Source organism: Trichosurus vulpecula, chromosome 4 (genome assembly GCF_011100635.1).
Source record: "Trichosurus vulpecula isolate mTriVul1 chromosome 4, mTriVul1.pri, whole genome shotgun sequence".
In the NCBI taxonomy this organism is placed as follows: Eukaryota; Metazoa; Chordata; class Mammalia; order Diprotodontia; family Phalangeridae; genus Trichosurus; species Trichosurus vulpecula.
The window spans coordinates 100,751,788-100,759,550 of NC_050576.1; positions in this window are offsets into that span (position 1 = coordinate 100,751,788).

Consider the following 7,763-nt stretch of genomic DNA (forward strand, 5'->3'; position numbering starts at 1 on the left):
ACACAGTATCAAGATAACTAAATTAAGCTAAATGTCTTTGTATCCCTAGTGCAGTACTTTACACATATATGATGCCTAAAATATTTATCCAATTGAGGATCAATTGAATTCTCTCTGTGACCAGTTCCTGTCATTAAAGGGTAATAGGTTCATATCTGCAGATGTTAGAGACCTCTGTCCTTCACCTTCTTTTCTCCCCCAAGTTCTGAAAAGCAATGAGAAGGGTAAGCTTTGTCAAAGAAGTTTTAGGGAAAGTGAAGGAAAGAAGCTGGGAGTACAAATGGGCTATTTAAATAACTATATTCTATATTTTTATGAAAGCACAAAGGAATAGAGTTGAATAGATGGGCAGTTTTATTGAAAAAAAAATTAAAGAATTAGTCTGATATTCATATGGCTTATATTTACTTATTAGAAAAATTTATGGACTTATCATCTTCACTAAACATTTCACATTAAAGAGTATGATATACCTTGCATAACCCCAAAGAACTTATAAACTAAATGAGGTAACATATAAGTACAAGAAAATTAAACGTGATGTCACACTATAGCAAAAGACAAATGGCACAGTCAATAAGTATTAAGAGTTCACTGCTTGCAGTTTTTGCAATGTTAAATAACTGGAAAATAGCAACCTTCCTTCTAGGAATTTACAATTTAAATCAGGTAAGAAGGCCATGTAGACAAACAAGCCAAGACAAAATAAGAAAACCTTTATGGCAATCAGGTGTTGTGGAAAGGCCATTATGCTGGGAGGTGAAGAAACCTGCATCCAGCTCCCGTCCTGCTTTAAGCTCATTAGGCTGACCTAAAGTTATTTTAACATCTTCCCCCCATTTAGTTTTCTGATCTCTAAAATGGTGACACCTGTCCTACTTTCTTAGCTCATCAGGTGGTTATGAGGATAAAAATGAAAGCTATAAAAGTTCCATGAGTTGAGTGCTATATGAACGCACTTTTAAAAGCTCTTGTATGTATGAAGATTATTATAAAAATGGCTTATCCTGTAATCAAACCATCCTATTAAGTAGACTACAAGTTACCGGAAAAACTGCAGAAATTTTTAAAAAATAATAATAAAAAAAAGCATGTGGAAGAATTCTAGCTCCTAACTCTAAAGACTCAGATTAAATGATCTTCTAGGTCCCTTCCAGTTCCACCTGTAACCCTATTTTCCAATAATTCTTTTGAGGGGCACGAACAGCAATTTCACTGGTGAGAACTCCCCATAAAGAAACTTCCTCTACCAATGCAAATCCCCCACCTGCTCTAAAACTTAGTCTTAAAAGAGGCGAAAATCGACCTTCACCTAATGCATTAAAGGTTTTCAAAGCACTTATAAGCAACCTTTTGATCCTGACAACCCTGTGAGGCAAGGGCTACAAGTGTGATTATCCCCATTTTACAGATGAGGAAACTGAGGCCGAGACTGACTTGCCAAGGCTTCTCTACTGACTGTCTGGGGCAACTTTCGAAGCCAGACCTCTGTTTCTGTGACAGCTCAGTAAGTTAAAGGCCGTAAATATGATTATTAGCACGCGGGGCAGGAATAAGAAACCACACCCCTGCACTGATACAGCCCTCTCTATTATCCACAGCGGACCAGTCGCCGCACGGCCTGATGGGTAAATTATCTTCGCCCACCGAGTCTGACAGACAGCACTTTCCTCCCCTCCCCCCTTGTGATCGCGCGCGCGCTCAGGCGTCACGGGGCCGCGGACGTGGGGGCGGCTGAAGTGATGAAAGTGGAAGGCCTCCACTCTCCGGCCCTTGGCCGACTGGTCTCATAAACTCCTCCCGCCTCTCTCTTCCACCCTCCTGTCCCAGTCCCTTCAACCTGAACCCGCGACGGCCCAGCTCCTCACCGCTACAGCACTCACCTTCACGCGCAACTGGGTCCTCGCGCCGGGCCAGATTTGAATGAGCGCCCCGCCTGCTGATTGGCTGCCAGAAGCGCAAGTCAGACGCCGTGCCTCGCTTCGTCCCGCCCCCTGCCGGAAGAAACCATAGTTTGTTTGGGTTTGCTCGCGTGCGTCGGTGCGTCCGCTCCGCCCACTCGGGCTTCCGGAACAGAGGCTTCTGGGCGCGAGGGGGCGGGCTAGAGCGCAGAACGGACGTTTCCCCTCCCGGTTTCTAGGCAACGCTGGGTACCGCCCGCCTCTTCTCTCTGGGGCAGCCCGCATCGTCCTCAGTCAGCCTCATTTCCTGGGGGGGAAGAAGGGAGCTGTATAGTTACTACCCGGTGCCGGGGATTCTTGACTCGGACAGTCACTGAGCTAGGCCAGGAGTAGCCGCGGGGTGCCTGTGGTGGACTTTGTTGCGAATAAGAGCTTGTTCAAAAGGAAAAAAAAGATAGCAGATTTAAAAGGCAGGGGAAGCCCGAATTCCGCAGCTCAGGACAGGCGCTAGTTCAAGCTGATGGCTGCCCCGTGCCCACCCCCACCCCCACCCCCACCCCAACCCCAAGTAACAGTATCCTGGAAAAGTTCTGTTTCAGAGAATCAGGGTACATCTGGTCATTGTTATTGCTGGCACACAGCAAGAGCTTAATACATGCTTGTTGACTTACACCCTTAAATGGCGGAACCAAATCTCTCACCCAGCGGGTGGGTTCTTGCCTTTCCATGGGTCTGAGACTTTCCTTAGCCCACCTAACCAGAATGTCCTTTCTCCATCACTATTCCCCTACTTATTTTTACCCCAAATCTTCTAACTTGAGAGTACAGAGATTCCTAAAATAGTTCCGTTTGACTTTTGGGACAACCTGTATGTATAATTGGAATTTAAGAACTGACTGGTGTTACACACAGATATTATAAAGTACCATAAAAACCCTGTGGAACAATGATAACACCTTTTTATGGGCTCTCTGTTAAACTAGCCTGTTATGGTATTAAACAAGCCCTTGGGATAAAGAGTCACTTCTCATGATTATAGCAAAGACTTTTAATTCCCCCTTGCCGTCTATGCTTCCAGCAGGGAAGAATTCTCCTGCTACGTCTTAGGCTAGTTGCGGTATATAGCAACCCAGCCACTTAACTGACACCAGACACTTGAGACAATAAAGGGGAAATTGTGGTATTTGTCAAAGTCCTGGACTTGGGGGAGTGTGGGAAATCGACACTCCTGTGCTGAAGGAGGAGAGGACACCACGCTTTTGAGCAACCATGTTTGAACCTGGTATGGGTGACTCATTAGGAGATGAAGAGAACTGTGTATTCCTGATTCCTGGGAAAATTTCTGTGAGGTCAGAGCTCAAGAGAAAACATATAGCAGGAAGGAGTAACTTCAGCGTGAAGATCCCTTGCGTGTAGAAGTGCTCGGATAGGCAGAATTATGTCTCCTGTCAAGATCAGGATATCCTGGTGTGTATCTTCCAGCGCAATTGACAGAACAGGGTCCACAGAAGAACTAGGATACTGAGTATCTTTGAGCCTTTTGCCGGATGCTACTATTACAAAAGGAGTCACTAACAGGAAATACAGAAGGCAAACCTTGCTGGGAGTCTAATAATAAGTGACTGAGGTTCTGTATAGGTCTCTGGGAAGATGGTTGTTCATTGGAGGGTGACCTTATTTTCCATGAGCTCAACTCACAGTTTCATCTTTTTTAAACTGTCAATAAGATTCCTTTGAGATTGGGGTTGTTGGTTTGTTTTGGGGTTTTTTTGAGTTGCATATTTACAAGAGGAGTTGGTAACACCACACTGGGTGATGTCCTACAATGAGTTTCCCAGATTTTCCAAGTGGGGCAAAGGAGCCAGAAAAGTAGGAAATCCCCCAAAATATACCAGGCTCTTGAGGTTGTAAGAAAAGATTTTGACACAAGCATTACTTTAAGGAGTGTTTTACTGTGCTTTATGAGGAGGCAACAGGATATAGAGAAAAGAACACCAGAATTGGAATCAAAAGAACGGGGTTTCACTGAAGCTCAGAATCGGAAAGCACATCAAATACTTTTACCTAATCCCTTCTACAATGCTTCCAACAAGTAGTCATCTGGTCTTTGATAAAGCCCTGTAAGACTGAAAATTTATATTAATTCTATTTTTAAGACATAGTCAAGCTGGCGTGGGTTTAAGACTCTCTTTTTGAGAGTCACTAGATTAAGGAATGCTATGTATATATGAGGCTCAATGTGTAGTGAGGGTACTTCTTTCACATTCATCATTGTGTGGCTCAAAGGAAGGCAGAATAGAAATCCCTAATCTCTTCTTCCCGACTCTTCTCCAAAGGAGACTTGAATTCCTGCCAAGAGGGGAAGCAAGAAATTAGGGCCAGAGGCCACTGTGCTTTTCTCAGAGAGAGAGAGAGGATACTGGACTAGAATTATAGCTGTCTGAATTATAGCTTAAATATAGTTAGTTTAGGAGATGTGGTCAAGTTCAATCTAACTTTCGATCACTTTCAATTTTGGAGGGCAGGAAGACCCTAAGCTTTCTATCCAAAGCTTGACTCCTTTCCCACCAAATACCTATCCCACAATAAATACATATAGCAGTTAGCCAAGGCACAAATTTATCCAAATCTTAGCAAAAGGTACATAGAATAATGTATACCAGACAACAGAGAGCGAAGGAACTCACCATTGGGAATGAAGCAATTCAGTTCAACCAAGAGAGGGGGTCCTAGATCTCACTGAAAGGGTAGTTCCCCAAAGTCTCTAGTGTAGCAGTCTGGGAGACAGGAACATGATGGAGACTACCAACTTCTCTTATGTCTTCCCAAAGTATTTTCTTTCAGTAACCTAAAGTGAGGTTGGCCTCTTCCATCTTCCCACTTGAAGCTGGAAGCCAGACTTGAAGATTGGGGAGAACTCAAAGAAAGTCTGGAGAAAAACTGAAGAGAGCACCAGGAAGTCATCTCTATAAAGGAGAACAGAGTGGCATACCAACAGCCTTTGGGACTGAGGTTACATTCAGTTTAACTGGCCTTTAACACTTCATTTGTTAAAGTTTTTTATGCTACCCTCTTGGACAAGGTAGAGAGATGAGGACTAGATGCTGGTACAATTATGTAGATTTGGTACTGGTTGAATTATTAGCTATCTAGGGGTCAATGGTACTGATGATTTCAATCAAGTGATATTTCAGAGGCTGTATTTTGAATAAATATTGGGGGAAAATAATCTGGAAGATTTATAATGTGTGGACATGAGGATTCGTGCCTTAAGAACTCTGATACCATTCTCATCTTAAATCACACATTCAATTTCTTGGAAATTAGCAGCACATCATGTTTAGCTCTTATAAAGATATCAGTGTTCATCCTCATCTTTAGATGCTATTGCATGGTTTACAGATCATTTCCTCACAACAACCCTGTTAGGTAGGCATTGAGTTTTTGTTTGTTTTTTCAATTGTACCTGTGACTTCAGTGCTTACAGGGAACTCTCAGGGAGGATATTCCCTCTACTGGTATACCAGTATACCCCTACACTTGCTTTGCAACTTTGAGTCTTAGAGAAAGAACTGGGATACTGAGGTGGAGTGACTTTCCCAGGGTTACATATCCAGTGTGTGTTGGAGGCAGGACTTCTCTCAAGTCACAGAAACAGCTAGGTGGTGCAATGAATAGGGTCAGGAAGACCTGAGTTCAAATCTGGCCTGAGACACTTACTAGCTGTGTGATCCTGGACAAGTCACTTAACCTCTATCTACCTCAGTTTCCTTATCTGTAAAATAGGGATCTATTACAAGCCTTACAAAGCTGTTGTGAAGATCAAATGAAGTGATAATTGTAAAGTAATCAGTACAGTGTCTGCACATAGTAGGTACTATATAAATATTTATTCCCTTCCCCACTGTCATGCTGCAAATGTCATTCCCATGATTGTCTCCATTTTATGGATGAGGTAAGTGAGGCTTAGATGGGAAAAGTAATTTGGGTCATACAGTTATTAAAGTGTTGGAAATAGAATTTAAAGTCAGGTCTCCCTAAGTCCAATGCTATTCCCACTCCACTGTGCTGGTACACTACGTTTCTCATGAGGCAGCTAGGCAGCACAGTGGATAGAGTGTTAGAGTCAGGAAGAGCTGAATTCAAATCCTTCTTCTGATGCTTACTGGCTATGTGACTTTGGACAAGTCATTGAACTTTGTTGACCTCAGTTTCTGCATCTATAAAATGGGGATAATAATAGCACCTGACTCGGAATTGTGGTGAGAATAAAATGAGATAGTATTTGCAAAGATGCTTTGTAAACCTGAAAGTATTATATAAATTCTAGCTAATATCATAGAGGCAGCTATGTGGCACAGTTTTTGTTTATATGGAGCATTTGCTTACTTCCTCTGGATTAATTAACTGTTTTACAACAACAATTTGTCAGTTCTTGGCATTTTTCACATTTAGCTTCATTTTCCTTTGCGTTCTGGTGAGTATGGCCCCTTTTCATCGTGGCCTTGAAGGATCCTTGAAATGCTTATTCCCTTCCTCACAGTCATGCTGCAAATGTTACTCCCACAATTGTCTCCATTTTATGGATAAAGCTCAGAGAGGAACAATAACTAGGGACTTTCCCCAGTGACTAGGGTCCATACCAACAGTCTCTCAGATATCTCTGATAATCATTGGAACATGTTCCTTAAGAGCTGTAACTTGCACCTTTCCTTAGAGGAATAACCATGGGATTAAAAATGTCGCAGAGATTAGGGCCACAGGAAATCCAGCACTCAGCTATAGAAATCAAAATAAAGGCAGGGAAACCGGCTCAGTCCATCTTCATCTATTTACAGTCAGATGTCCTGAGTCAACCTAGTGGCAGAAGAATCACACGCACACACACATGATCGCTGCTGTCACCAACTTAAACTATAAAATTAGTGCCGATCCCATGTATTCCCATGTCACTATGTGTTATGCCCATGAAATTTTTTGTGGTGATTGTAGCTTGCGTTGAATCATCCATATTCTCTTTCCCTCTTAGTGTAACAGCTAGCCGAATAAAAGCCTTTACCTAAGGTAAGAATGAGTTGAAGATATTTCCTAGTCCCTTTTTTTCCCCCTGGAGATACATTTTTCAGGCAGCTGGGTGGTTCAGTGGATAGAGCACTGGGCCTGGCGTCAGGAAGACTTGAATTTAAATCTAGCTTAGGGTAGCTGTGTGACACTGGCAGTCACTTAATCTCTGTCTGTCTCAGTTTCCTCAATTGTAAAAAAGGGCATAATAACAGCACCTATTTTGTAGATCTTGAAGATCAAATGAGATAATATGTGTAACATGCTTAGCCCAGTACCAGATACATATTTAGCCAAAACTTGATAAATATTTGGTTTTTTTCTTTCCCAAATCTATTCCACCAATTTATGGAAAATGAATACTTTTTTTTTAACCAATTGTCTCCCCCTCTTCTTTATCTTTTTCCATCTTCTTTCTCTCATTCTCTCACCTTAACCTCTGAAATAGAGCTCATGGGACTTGTCTGCAAGGGCAACTGTGAGGGCCAGGGGGCAGCAGCAGCAAGATCAAATTCACTCTAGTTCCATGCCAAGCAGAGCTGCTGCCCAGGGAATCACAGTATGATGGACACAGTACTGATTTGGAGGCAGATGGTCCTAGGTTCAAATCCAGGCTGTGCTTCTGACATGGGCAAATCATATCACCTCTCTGGGCTTCATTAAAAGGCAGTCGGGCTAAATGCTGTGTATTTTTAAATATAAATCTATGATCCTATGAACTAGCTTCATCACCCCTATTCCTTTCAGCTGGCACACATACGCTGGTTTGTATGGCATGGGGGTCTACCCGCCTCCTATCAG